This window comes from Zootermopsis nevadensis, unplaced genomic scaffold (assembly GCF_977971745.1).
Source record: "Zootermopsis nevadensis isolate Lab colony 2312 unplaced genomic scaffold, Znev_1.0 Znev_ptg000022l, whole genome shotgun sequence".
In the NCBI taxonomy this organism is placed as follows: Eukaryota; Metazoa; Arthropoda; class Insecta; order Blattodea; family Termopsidae; genus Zootermopsis; species Zootermopsis nevadensis.
In genome coordinates, this window is record NW_028259154.1 from 11647401 (window position 1) to 11662845 (window position 15445).

General features: G+C 40.3%; 1 protein-coding gene across 2 annotated transcripts in view; it reads left to right on the forward strand.

The window, feature by feature from the left end:
* The first annotated feature begins 8265 nt into the window (after positions 1-8265).
* The window catches only part of tinc (transmembrane protein tincar), a 59433-nt gene continuing 52253 nt past the window's right edge, over positions 8266-15445 (forward strand). For both annotated transcript variants that reach the window (XM_087353787.1, XM_087353789.1), the window contains exon 1: positions 8266-8373. The gene's annotated coding sequence lies outside the window, so the exon portion shown is untranslated. The remainder of the gene's footprint in view (positions 8374-15445) is intronic.

The window sequence follows — 15445 nt, forward strand, 5'->3', positions numbered from 1 at the left end:
CTTGGTTGGGTTCTGTAAAATGCAGCATTTTTATTGGTTTTATCTGCCCCTTGAAAGAAGTTTCAGGAAATGGGACATATAAGTGCAAGGCAATGAAAAATCTGAACTGTGAGTAACTTTTACAAAGTGTCAATGTTATTCTTCCGAGTTGTAAATGCCTTGCGTTACAAATGTTTCGGAGAAAAATTGTCACTTTCAGAAGACTGATTTCTAAAGATGGAGACACCATATTTTTTCCCCCCAAAACGTTGGTATATACCTGAAGATGGAGACATTATGATCCTCCGAAACTTATCTAGCAACAAGTTCACACGGCGCCACAAAGAAGACCAACATAACCATCTTCACCGCCGTCACAAACTCGGGTCTCAGATTCGACCAATTTTACACGTGACTGAGTGCAGGCGGACAGCAGCGACAAACAGAAGGAACTAACTGGGTTTGCAAGTCCCAGCAGGAGTGAACACAAAACAGGACATTTAGACTTCATTCCATTGAGTGTGTTTTATGCGGGTGGGCAACCGTCTTTTGTTTTTCATTTCATCTGGTATTCAATGCAGTGCGTAAGAGACGGAAGAACATGTGATTCGAAACTGACTGTCGTCATGAGTCTGTAAGCAAACACAGGGGTGGGAAAACAGTTGCTACTGTTATATGAGCGACAAAATTCGATCCACAGCCTCACGAAATTGTGTTCTAAAGTCAAGATGGCCACTGCTGTCGAAGACACTCGGAATGCGAAATATTTGCAATCAGTGGCGTCTTAGAAATCATTTATATTTGTTGTCGCTAAGCGACAGAGTCTGTTGTGTAATTGAAGTTCTAAAACAGTCTGGTGAATTTTCATGAAACAGGGAAACACTACTTTATTTAGTGACTGGATATGAGTTTTGACATGATCAGCTATTTCGGATTCGTATTTTACTTCAGTACGCAAACAAACATTTATCTTTCTGTTGTTAAGTGAAGGCTTAACCAAATCGAAACGAAGAAAACTTCAGCCTCTGTATAGAGATAATTTGTTTTACGCAAACATGGCGTTTTTGAGCAACACGATGGTCAGATATTTAATTCAGACTTCGTGCTAAAATCATCTTTCTATCACAACAACAATAATACTCAACAAAGCAGACTTTTCGAACTCCTCGTCGAAATATCAAGAATGTTCGAGAAACTCTGTGAAATTCTCACCTGCAACTAACATCTGGCCGCGTGTGAGTTTGTTTCCCATAACTTTAGCTGAGATAAGAGTTGCGTAACATTACAGTGCTAGGGATGAGGCAGGAGACAATTTCCTGTGCTACTTCCGGCTCTAATCTATCATCTTTGACCTTGCAGTGGCTAGTTCGTTACCTCCGTGAGGTGCGTTCACAAGTGTTAGCGAGGTTGTGCAACGAAGAACCCCAGACAACCTCTGTGTTGACATCAGAGATCATAGGTTTCTTTTTAAATTTACTATCAGCCCCGTATTATTCATAATTCAGCTCTTTTGTCGCACATCATCCGTTTATTGTGTTCAGTTCCTTATATAGCTGACTGTGTCCCCTCTAACACCAGGTATTTACGGGCAACAGCCCAATATAACGGTCTCTAATAGCGCTGTTCTTTTGTTTCACAAAATATTCTTGTAACTACAAACCTAACCTGCTCTTCCCAATTCCCACTTATATCTGACTAATTTTACCTACCATTTACATCTGTTAATAACTTGATATTTTCTTATATTCCTTAATTCAACAACATTAGTACAATTTGTCGTTCTGATAAGCTATTTCCTAATTATTGTCCCTGCTGTGTCTTACAGTTCGTCTCGGCCGTCAGTTGTTTGAAGCTGTTGTGTTCTGAAAACTGATTTCGGCGGTGAATTCTACATTTGAGAACCATTTACCTGCCGAGAATGCAGCTGTGTTTTTTTTTTTGTGATTTTCCCGCAACGATTTCAGAATTGCTACATTGCTTTTTGTGTTTCTCTCTTGTAATTGGTTACACTTTTATACGTGATTGTATTTATCAAGTTGCCAATCCGCAATTCCAGTTTTTCATTGCAGTCCAATTTAAAACGAAATATCGCAGGCTTATGCGTATTTAATACACTTTAACAACTTTAATTTTAATTTAACCAAAATCACTTGTTTAGCAATTAAGAGACTATATTGCGAGCCACACTGTGTTTTTGGTAAGTACATGGAAACGCAGTCTTGAAGACGGAGTCAGATGCTCGTTTGTTTGATACCGCCATCATTAAGAGACAATGCTGCTGTTTGATTTAAAGGCACCGGGAAATTTAATTCGTGTAAAAACATATGTTGGCAGAAGTTTTATAAACTTGCCATGGTTGGCCAAAAGATCACCGGCTCACACAGTGTTGGAATTCTAATTTTTATGCTGTGCTGTGTTCTGAATAAAAAGAAAACAGTGTGGTAAACTAAATCAAAATGAAAAGACAGCGAAAAGAAGAGTTGGGAATTCGAGAAAGTTGAGAAGTGTAAGAATGTTCATTTTCATTTATTAACACGCTTTTCCCAGGGTCTCGGTGCCATGGTTTTGTCTGTGACTGAAAAGAAAACCCCCTCCTCGTCGAGCGCCCATCAACGCTGCCTGACTGCTCCTTGTAATATCACCGCACATAACCTAACCACCCATCGCTTTGTGCAACGAAGCCTGAAGCTGCCCGCTATCAGATGGTCTTGAACTTGACCAAGGGCCGGAAGTGTGTCAGCGACACTGGTGGCCCTCGGTCGAACCCCGTAATACTCGTGCAGATGGTCGGGGTCACGTCTTCACTTGTTTTCGTCATGTGGTCCAGATCATCTCGCCTGCCACCTGCCGGCAGCTGCAAACAACACCTGCCTGCCCTTCCGAAGGCAAGGCACACGAGCGGAGCGTGGTTGGCATCTTAATGTACTCCACGCACCGAAAATAACATCCATCCTTCGCTGTGTCTGCCTCCTGCACCAGAAGTCCGTAAAATCCAGGATAGTTATGTGGCGTAGCATCTGTTTCATAGCCAGTCCAATCTCGCCAGGCTACACCTTTCCTCATGATGTTATCGGCAGATCAAGGCAACACGAGGAAGGAGCAGCTGTCACACGAAGAGTTCGCGCTCCGTTCACAACAGCATGAATCAGTGAATCTGAAATAAACGCTTTTCATGTTAGGACTCAGTACGCAGACACAACATAGGCAGAGAACATAGTGTGGAAGAATGATTATCTCGTTTATATGCAATAGGATTTGGATGTGGTTTAGAGTACAACATTCAATTAAATCCATTCTCGGAAACAGAAATAGGACAAAATATCACACAACAGTAGATTATTCTTTTTAGACTTCCTGGATTATTGCTTCTCCGGTGTGTAGCCTTCTCTCATACCAGCGGAAACATGAGCTCATTTATTCCTACGTAATTTTAGGAACCACATTTCGACAAAGGCCATTGGTTGTCTACCCGTTGAAGGCGCTGAAGTCTCTCGTTATTAAACAGAATAATGAGATCGCATAGCAACACGTTTTGTGAATGAATAGCTCTGTTCGTCGTCACATAATCATTTGCCTCTAATCTTATCCTCCATTACACCGTACAAGTTACGTGAACTGCCGTGTAATTTGGCCAGAATTCCAGACAGCAGAAAGGACACATGAAGTCGACAAGATCATGTTTTAAATTAACATATTTAACACATTTTGCGTGAGAAATTGCTCAGAAGATATGAATTTGTGCATTGTACGTTGTAGGTTATGGTTGTCATACGTAATGTTAAAAAATTACGTTTCGTGTAAAACAGTAGACTATCGCTATCAGATTCGCATTTGTTTTAAACACACATCGGAAGTCGATACATCTGTGGTTATATTCGCAGTTGTATGACAGTTTTACGACAAATGTTAAGCAAAGAGAAGGAGGTTAATTGTTATATAAGAGACGAAATTTTTAGAGGGAAGACGGCTGTGTATCTCGTAAGTAGTTTCCAAGACTTGAGACTAATGTTTTGAGTGTTTCACTTTAAAAGATGGAACTCTTTCTTGTTTATTTTTCGTAATGCTGTCACGCAATGACGGAAAATATGCTGTAATGTGCATGTGTGTTGCCGTTATATAGCCGTAACATAATAACCACTGTTTATTTACATTTTAGCTGGCTAAATCACAAGCCGATATCATTGCTGTGTGAGTGCAGGTACTTCAAGGTTAGTCTGTGAGCTTACTAGCACCTGAACAGCGAAAGGGAGCCACATTACATCGACACGCAAGGAAGTCAGGAAAGGAGACCCACGATGTTGAGGTTTTATGTGTTGACGTGCTACGTATTTTAATATTAAAATAATTCTGTAATCAGTACTTCCTAAACCAGGGGGGAAATAAAAATCAGTTAACTATAATTTAGACAGAGGTGAAGGACATTATTAAAACGAAACATGTTGCTGGACCCAAGCACAATTGTCATGTAGGTGACGGGGGAGGTGGTCCCTAGAGTAGGCTTGGACGTGGTGGCGAGGTGAATAATTCCTGCCCTTGTCCTGTGGAAATTGGATATCGTAATGTGAATTGTATTAAAATGGCTCGTTAGTGTCCAATTAAGGCATAAGTTTCTTTGAGAGTTTAATTTCAGAGGCTTGCTGAAACGCGAACAAAAATAACATTTATTAAACATAGACCAATACTGTTCCAAACGTTTTAAAAGGGTAAGATTTACCTACGCATCATTTGTAGAGCCTTTATGTTAACTAAATTTCTTCCTCACTGCAACTCTACTTTATTTTGAAAATGAAGCTGAATGATACCAAATATTAAGAAGTGTTACTCCGATATTAAAATTTCGACAAAGGAAATGCTCATATGAGATTCAGAGACAAAATAAATGCCTATGTGATATACCGACATATACAGACCCTTGCCTGTGTAAGGATGTTAAATGAATTGGGACATTTTTGTTTAGTTTTGTGTAAAGAATACTAAGATGTCATAATTAATTATACATCTCTTCGATTATAATAGCAATGATAAGCTTATCGTTGAGACTGGAGCTGAAGATCCCAAGGATTAAATCACGTGAAAAATGGAAAGCAACACTAACATGGCGACGACGCGGACTTTTAAATGTTCGTTCTCCGAAGAAAGGAAAAGATTCACGGCGAAGATCGATTTAAACGATTGTCGAAAATGTCTCTGCTCTGTATTTTGGATGTTATCACACGAAAGCGACTGTGGAAATGACATTTAGTGCGTCATGACACAATCGCTGCTTGAGATCTGTGTCACCAGAGAGAAGAATTTCCTTTTTCCCATACTCTGTGTTCCAATATTCTCGCCAGGAAATGGCGACAAGATCATCATACGTCACTTCCGGTTGTGGTATATGACGGTACATTCTCAAAGCCAATATTTGTCATCGTCATGACCCTCTTTACGAAATCCAAGCATCCATCAGCAAGCTATTACAAATCTAAATGACGGTTTAAAATACAAAAGTAACAAAACAGGAACAAAGAAACTCAGAACAAAATCTCCCACTTCCCATTTCTCAATATTTCAAGGAGTGATGCATAAATATCGGTCAGGTTGCGGACTGCAATATCGCTGTCCCACTTTCAAGTATCCTCCGCTATCAGCGCTTCGGTTTATTTATCTCTGTATGGACTAATTTGTTGTAATCTGTGGTAGCGTTCCGCTAAATTCGTATTAACCTCGCGTGGTTTTTATCTTCAGGAGATACGATTTGGTAAATGAACATTTGATTTGTAAGCAATCTGTCAAATAGATTCAAGTTTTATAAAAGTTGAAGCATCGTATCTTAGCTACGAGCACAGAAGAGATTGTGGTCGCAATATTTTGGATGCTTCGTTCATTTTTGGTTTATGGGATTGGTTATTTTCCACATTCAGTCAGATGAAAATAAAGAAATCAAGACATTATCGCTTCTTCGTAAACAACGAACATTGGTTTTAGAAATTCGTGTGTGTAAGTTGAAATAAAGATGGATAATTCTTGGCGTGTATTTACAGTGCGTTTACTGAATTCGTAAGATATCTGCCTCCAGCCTGCCCGTCAACATTTAGGAGCCTTCCACTAAAAATAGCTCCATCTTTAGACAGTTAACCCTTTGTGAGTTCTTAACAATGGCTGCAGTGTGTGCAACGTGATGGCTCGAATTTCCCTTCAGACGTGTCGCTGTGTCTGGTTTGGTTTCCAGCCACAACAAACGTTTCCTATATGAAGCTGTATAAACGCAACAAATTAATCTCTTCTTTGAAATGATCTATGTTTCCTCCGCCTTGCTCATACATGCAGGCTTACAACTTAAAAGAGACAGGGAAAAAATTACGTCATTCATTAATTAAATATTTTAACGTGAAACTTAAAAATAATTTTCTGGTTTTAGTATAGGCCCTAAATTAAAATTAATCCAAATAGTTTTTTTAATCTCCAAGGGATGATTAGTTTAACAGATCCCAGATAAATAAAGTTATAATATATTAAGAAGATGGCTTTCTGTTGTAGTCTGGTTTGAAGCTTACCAACGTTTCAGAGGTCCTTTCTGCCTCCATCGTCAGGACGATAACTCATCACTACAACCCAGAAGACAGCTGTCTTAGCAGTCACTGCCACGAGAGCCACAAATCTTACTTAGTAAAATCCTGTTTGAAAATGTATTTGGAAGTGCGTCGTTATAGGGGTCCTCCAGAAAACACTACAAAATACAGAGATACTTAGAACGAGGAGAATTATGTTCCGCGTGATACTTTGTGGGAAGGTAGGACATAATTACGTCATCTGTGGCATATTTTCAGTATCCTCGATTGAAAATAATATTATGATTTATTAGCGTAATTTACCGCCACGGTGGTCTAGCGGTTAGAACGCTGGCCTTGTAATCCTGGGGTCTCGGGTTCGATTCCCGGCGGTGCCCGAATTTATAACTTGTGTTGGGCAAGGCCGTGGTCTAGGCAACACGGAGTTTTCCTCCCAACAATTACTCCATTCACACACAGAAGAAGGCAATGGCAAACCACTTCTGGATCATCTGCCAAGAACGTATATGAACAGGTCCCAGTCCGAGAAAAGGATGGAAGGATCCTGTTCATATGGACCTGTCGTCAGACAGAACACTAAATAATAATAAGATGAGGTGGTCTAGCGGTTAGAACGCTGGCCTTGTAATCCTGGGGTCTCGGGTTCGATTCCCGGCGGTACCCGAATTTATAACTTGTGTTGGGCAAGGCCGTGGTCTAGGCAACACGGAGTTTTCCTCCGGGGGCTTCCCCGGTTTCTCCGTGGCATCCCAACAATTACTCCATTCACACACAGAAGAAGGCAATGGCAAACCACTTCTGGATCATCTGCCAAGAACGTATATGAACAGGTCCCAGTCCGAGAAAAGGATGGAAGGATCCTGTTCATATGGACCTGTCGTCAGACAGAACACTAAATAAATAAAATATAATAATAAATTGGTTTATCACCCTAATAATGTTTGCTGAAAAGTGCAATTTGCAACGTTGTTTGTTAGTCCCCTTGCAATTCTCTCCTCACTCTCACATCCAAATATTCTCTTCATTCCATGCTGAAGTTAAATACCGAGTCTGTGTGAGCTGGAGTTCCACTCGTCTGATATTTAATTCCCCGAGAAGGAATTGACTCGCGGCGGTATCATCCGTGCTAATGTTGTTCAGCACTCGCGTGCTATCGATTGCGTTCTGAGCTGGGCAGATAATTCCAGCCCCTTCCGTCTTCGTTTTGTTGGTCCATGTAATATGGTAACATACGCGAGCAAAAATATTGTTTTTACTGCCATGAACTGCATTTAAAAGTCGGATTTAGAAATAAAATTTATCTATACGAGCAAACAACAAATTTAATTCCATGTTGTTTGTTGTTGGAATATTTTACTCTCTAGAGTTTCTAGAGTGGGCGTGACCGTTGTTTAATATTTTAGGGAGATGGAGTCCTCCACGCCTTCTTCCATCACTGGGACCTAATTTAAAAATGATTGATTTCCTTTATTTTCATTGTGTCACGACGTTTTAATTTTTTTAACTGTGTTCGTGTTAGATCATCCCGTCTACTAAAGAAACAACCTTCTTCTAGACGAAGTTCTATGCTTTTGTACTACATTGGGAGAGGAGGTGTTTTCGAGAATCGAACTGGGTTCTTGTCATCTCTGCCGCTAGCCTGATCGCCTCCCATTTCGTGACACTCAGGGGATGTCAGCGCCATTGCGGCCGGCATGCGAGCTACCGGCTCGCTTGTGCCGTGTTCGATCCGAGAAGGCAGAAGTGCGACCGCGCGCGTGGAAGGCGGTGGTGAACGGTGTGTTGCTGTGTCGATGTTTGTTTCATGCGGATCGCTCGGGTCGGTTCTGCTCGGCTGTGAATGGTAAGTACCACTTGTTTTCTGCATGGCTGTTTCCGAGGTGTTGACATTGTGGTTGACATGTGTTGGGCTCGCTTTCAACGTCTCTCGTCCAAAGACAAACATGTGATCTGTAACTGCATGTATTCAGTATTCTCGGGTTCTGTTGGGCCGTTGTTGAAGTACGTATCAAGGTTAGGGGCGGATTTTCCTGATTGACTTATCCGGAAATTGTGTCCCCGAGTTTCTCTGAGAATAGCCGATTGTGACATTTCGTTACAATTCTTTGCTGATGTCATGAAAATCACGATCCAGCGACGTTTGGCAAGATTGTTGCAACAAAATGGCGGTACGGAACTGAAACCTTCCATTAGCTCGAAATTGACCATTTAAAATGCGGTATGTATGTAGAAACAAACGAAACGAGAAATCTCGAAGTACGAGCCTGCCTGCCGTCCAACCACGAGGCCAGTTCGAGGACTTGACGCGATTTGACAGGAAGTCAGCGGGATGCATAAAGCTTTGTAGAAATCAGCTCACATCTGGTTATTAATTTTAATGGCTGTGGATTAGCACACCACACGTTGTCATTTAGCGCGATATAGATATTGTCTGTTATCTCTGACATGTTCATTTGTCTATGTAAAGGAACAAGCTGTTACTCAATGATTGTTGCTGGGACCCAACGTCAAGTTTAGACGATCTGTTACTTACCGTCATACACGCGAGCACACACACCTGTCACATTTATTATTATTATTACTGTGTTATGTCCTGATATTACCAATGATGACAAAATTGTCATACAAAGACAGCTAATAAGCGCTTTGTAAATATGAAAATATTCAAGTAGGTCTATTTGTAAAGCATGGTAGCAGATCAGAATAATATTTATGATGAAATATTGATGTCAGACGAAGATGGATAAAACAAGATTAGAAACGTGTACTCTGCAGAGTACACTCAAGTTCCGAAGGCTTTTTTTATTCACATCTAATGAGCGTGATATAAAATACTTCGTACTTCAGCACGAATAGTTTACATGGTTACTGATAGATAGAAACATAATTTTTTAATTAAAAATTAAAGACAGTTGATTAGGACGTGCCCATAATCCGCCATTCCTGACCTCTGACCCCTGAGATCTGATTGTTATTAAACTGTTTTATAATTAGACTGTCTCACATTCTGGTGTTTAGATTATCACTGGCTTGATACGGATTTTAAGTCCTCACTGATATTTTGTGAGCTGGCGATGGGTTGTAAAATCTGGAAAGAAAATATCATTTGAGAGACTTGGGGGACCACAATATCAACATGGATCCTGAACGAAATAGAGTGTAAATGTATGAATAGGATTGAATCTGCCCATAATTGGACATTTGCAGTCAAAATAAATAAATAAAAAATAAATAAATAAATTTACTTGTGTGTTTCATGACTGGAAATATTTTGACCAGCTAAATAATTGTATCAGAAAGGTATTTTATAAACACTAAACTTGCCCGGGGGTGGGAATTCATACAGAATTTTGGCGGGAATCTTCTGGAAATGTCGGATTTGGAACTACTAAATGGCGATGGGGAGACGCTAATTAAATACAATGAAGAAATGCCCGGCCTAATTTCTGGATAAATATGAATTGTTCAGGGAAGACCAATCATAATGATAGTTAAAAGTTGAGGATAAATGTTATTAAGAGAAGAAAATCCGTCATTGTACATTACCCCAAACCATTTCATATCAAATCATACTTTTAAACTGCCTTTCTGTAATATCAATTATTACAGTCCAAATTACGTCTTCGTGTTTTAATTGCGTTTACGAAAATTCTGTGTGCATTTTCACTTTCATGCTCCTTCTACATGCCCTGCTTATTGCAACTTGATTCCATGACAGTCGTCTGCTAGACACAACAGAGTTGATCGCATGAAAGTCTGTGATTAAGGCACCAGCTGTTGTGTTTGTGTACGTATGTCGTGATATTTATTAATTTTCCGGTCGATACACAATGAATCTACGAGTATGGTCAGAATTCTTGCCTGGTAGAAGCAGGGCCAAGTGTTGGCTGGCGATATTATGTGGGTTGCATAAGGCTCACGGCGCTGCGTGATCAATACATAGAACGCGAGCGGGAAGCACGTTTATGAACGCGCTCACTCACCTTCAGCGGGAACCACCTTGTCCATTCCATAAGCTACCGTACACGCTCTGTAAATTCTGCAACAGACATCGTTAAGTAAACTCTGAAAACCATTATCTGATCCTTGGGACAGATCAGTTTGTCCCAGAATTTTCTCATCCTTCGTGTTGCATCCTCAAAGGCTTGTAAGTAGCACTGAAAAGATATCGATGTACTGTTCAGGTGAATTTCGGTACAGGATCTACACAGATTTGATATTTGTAAGTGGCGTGGTGGCTGGAATTAACTTTTGTCTGTTGTAATATAAGTCGTTCAAATGTGAACATCCTTTGTAATTGATATTTTTTTGGACGCAATCAAAACTTGTCAGTGCAAATACAGGTTTATGTTTTATATGTTTTATTGGATGTTTGGCCTTGTGATACATTTCTACATTCATTTGTGAAATCACCTTCAACTGGTAAATCCACTGCTTCTTGAGAGATTTTATTCACTTCCTCAGAGTTGTCCGTTTGTCCATGTATTTTTTTTTTCAATCACGGGCAACAAACCGTCATCTGAAATAACGAGTGGCTTCCTCATTATCTGTTAATTTCATATGAATCTCTACTAACTGTCCTAATAATTGTTCCTGTCCCCATGTTTTCACCTTTTCTGTACCCGTGTACGATTTGCTCAACACCTTTATTTGGTATGTATAGGCTAAGGATTTCCCTGACCGTGTCTATCGGACATTTAAAATAACAAATAGATTAAACAATTTCAACTTTTTTACGTAGGACTCGTGGCTCACGGTCGTATGCATGAATTCCGAGTGAAAATTTCCATATTTCTTTACAAAAATACTAAAGATTCCTTATATTTAATTTTTATTGCCAGTCATATTTTTAATTAAAATAGCTTCTGCAGATCTTATATATGTCTGCCACGTCTCCATTTCCCGAACTACCTACAAATTTATACTTAATTCGTAGTTTTTTCTAATACTGAACTTCTCTCTTGAAACACATTCATACACGCGAAGAAATGTTTTTTGTTGTAAATGCGCTCACACACACGGTGTTAACTCTTTGGTTATTAAAACATGTCCTCATACGCGCGTAAAATCCCCGCGCCATAATTAAAAGTTTTAAATAGACTCCTTCTAAACGCACCGTGTTTTAACTGTCGGAAATCACAGCTAAAACATCGTTGCTATGGTAACCAGCCCAGAAACATAATCTACGAAGCAGAAACTGAAATCCGGAAGGATTGTGGTAGAAATCGGATTTTTTTTTTGTCTTTTCATAGCTCAGGCGGTCAGTTTATGTGGGAATTAAGATAGACGAAGTGTTACTGAGGCAAGTTTTTCTCCGAGTCGTTCCATTTTCCCGTCAATCATTACACCACTGACCATTTATCATCTCGAGTATTGGAAAAGGAAGCATTAGACGCCCAGTTCTACCGAAATACAGTCTCAAACCATCACGACAGCAATGCGTATTGTTTAGATGAGATTCGCACTTGAGGACGCTTTGCTCGAACGTATTGATGAATGAAAGCTGAACATAAGAGTGAAGGATGAATAGAAAAGACGTATCTGAAGCCCTCGACCCGGGCGGCTGAGTTCAGGAATGGAACAGCTGCAGAATGTGCTTAAGATGGAACGCTACCCGGCTGGTCTTTTCGGGATTCCTGGTTTCTGCATTGAAATTTCTGTCCCCTGAACATTTAATGTTGCCGTCTAAATCTCGTCGCCATGTTAAAAAGCTGCACGGCTTTGTCCCAGTACAGGGAAATGGTAAGGAGACGGTAGAGCTTCAGAAATTGTAAGGACAGCGCGTCGTACCCCGTCCCACGAGCGGTAGAGAATGTCCAATGCATGTTCACACCTATTCTGCAAAGGAGAAAGCCAGCGACGTTGCTGGTGGCAACTTCATCCTGCACCACGTCAATGAACATCGTCTGTCCGTTTGTCTTTATGTATGTAACAACTCGAGAACGGCTGAAGGGATTTTAAAAAAATTATATTCGAGAGTTTTGCGAAAAATTGTCGAGTAATTTCAGTTTTTCACTCAGATTTGACTCTTCTAACAACCACCTTTTTTTTCGCTGGCCTTGTAATCTTGGGGTGTCGGGTTCGATTCCCGGCGGTGCCCGAATTTATAACTTGTGTTGGGCAAGGCCGTGGTCTAGGCAACACGGAGTTTTCCTCCGGGGGCTTCCCCGGTTTCTCCGTGGCATCCCATTCACACACAGAAGAAGGCAATGGCAAACCACTTCTGGATCATCTGCCAAGAACGTATATGAACAGGTTCCAGTCCGAGAAAAGGATGGAAGGATCCTGTTCATATGGACCTGTAGTCAGACAGAACATTAAATAATAATAAGATGAGGTGGTCTAGCGATTTGAACGCTGGCCTTGTAATCCTGGGTTCTCGGGTTCGATTACCGGCGGTGCCCGAATTTATAACTTGTGTTGGGCAAGGCCGTGGTTTAGGCAACACGGAGTTTTCCTCCGTGGCATCCCAACAATTACTCCATACTTCATACACACAGAAGAAGGCAATGGCAAACCACTTCTGGATCATCTGCCAAGAACGTATATGAACAGGTCCCAGTCCGAGAAAAGGATGGAAGGATCCTGTTCATATGGACCTGTCGTCAGACAGAACACTAAATAAATAAATAAATAATTGATCTTTTTTAATCATGGCGAGTTGTTTTTATCTTTGAAGTAAGAACTGAACTTTTATTAAATGATTATGTTGGCTGTTACGTCAGAAAAACGTCTACTCTGCTAAATATCCTCGGTAGTTCGCCCCCGACTGCTTATAAGAGATCGTCACAAGTTGGCATTCACGAATTAAGAATCTAGAGAAGAAATAGAGCGATCTCGCCAGATATATTACACTGTGCACACATTTACTAATTTGTTAAGTGCCAAATTAACCTTGAATCTATTCCCTGAATTGTAACACAGGTAGTTTAACTCTATGGACATTTTCAGCAAACTGATGTCTCATGTATAATTCAAACGTTTGTGAGGATGCTAGATTAGGACTTAAAATAACTAATCTAAGAAATACAGGGAACCACTGAGACCCCCGATAGATACTACAGTTTAAACCAACCCTCCATCACCAAAGCTGGATAATTATCCGTGATCAGTACCTGGTTATAACTGATGCGGAAATGGGTGTGTCAGCACACAGGCGTACCCGGTGGTGATGCTGGGGTGTGCGTAGGGAGTAGGTTAGAGTGGATGGTAGGAAACTCGGGCAGGCAACGCTGTTCTTGTGATCAGTGTTCTGAATTATTCAAATTTGGCTCACGTACAGCGCTTTGCAAGTAATTTAAAGCACATCCCTTTAAATGGTCGACGTTGTCAACAACATTTTGTATTCTTTTGACGTAAATACGTCTATAAGGAAGGGTCATTCGGCAGAAAAGGGGAACGAAAAAGTGTAACAAGTGTACCTAGGGAACACTTTACTCGGAATTGTTGTTACCAAGGAAACGTCATCTGTTTACATTCACTTCTGTGGATATTAGATACTAAAATTCTTCTCAATATAGATTTATTTCATTCAATAAGAAGTTGCTGTAAATGTGAGCGTCTGTGGGTGTGTTCGCGTCAACGCATATTAAAAATGCCACCTAACACATTCACATTTGAGAGGCATAACAGAGATTATAGAACAAAAAGACAAGTGTCTTTTGAGCATCTGAAGTGGCGAAGAGGAAAAGTGGGGAGGGATGTGAGAAAATAAAGTAGTGGAATGGAGACTGGAAGAATGTTCTTCCCCCTGCGTGTGGGTTCCTCCACTCTTGTAACAATGGCCGCCACTACTATCGATCCGAACAGATGAACATCGATTCCATTACACTGCTACCAATTACGTTGACTCAGACCACTCATAACCTCTAAATTATGAGTTTGGAAAGGGAGATCGCGGACCTCCGGTTGTAAACTCGATGTTCTGAATTATCACGTCGTTACAATGTCATGATTACGTGTGTTTGTTTGTTTGTTTGTTTTGTTGTCATTCATGATAACTCTGAAAAATAGTCCGGCTTTCATTAAACTTCCACGTCTCTACGCGTTTGAACTTTGATACAGTAGAAGGAATCGGGAAAAGTTTTATAATCGTTTATATAAATAAACAGTTCCCCGTGTCGCAGATCCGTGAACTTGTACAGTCAGTGTGTGTGGTGCTGGGCTCAGGAAAAGTAGGTACAGTCTGCACACACAAAACGCGTACAGAATTTCATTGGTATTATGTTAGGAAAAATTCCGTCAAATTCTGACTAAATGGAGAGTTAAATACGTAGTGAATTAACTAATTAACTAACTAACAAAGTGCTCCTTAAGAAGTTAATGGCCACTCAGCTGATGCAGATATTACTCGCCTTTTCATTGCCGTGTTTAACAAATCGCCACAAACCTGTGTTCTGAGTCAAATGAGCCCACCTCACACCTACTTATTTAATGTCCAATTTGATGTTATCCTCCCATTTAAATTTAGATCTTCTAAATTGTATCTTTCGTTTATGTTTTCCGGCTGTAGCTTTATGTACTTTAATCATTCTAATAGCAGCCTATCTGGTGAAGAGTGCAATTTGTGAAAGGCCCATTTATTCCCATGCTGAAAAAGGCGTAATTATGTCAGTAAGAAAGAAATTCCAATAATTTCGCGTGTCTCAATCGGTATCACCGCCATCTTTATCAAACAGACTAGGAATTAAGGACTTGTTGACTTTTCCCGGTGTCAGCTATTAAATAGTCTCTTCAGGGGGTTTTCTTTATTCTCTATTTAAATGAGTTTGTACCTCGTTAATTTACCTCGACACGGCGAACTCAAATTTGTACGTGCTCTATAAAATATTTTATTGGCACTGGTCTCCCCCAAAATGTCTTGATTATGCAGCCAAGCTTATGAACTCCATTCAACTGCGACTATAGATTAATCT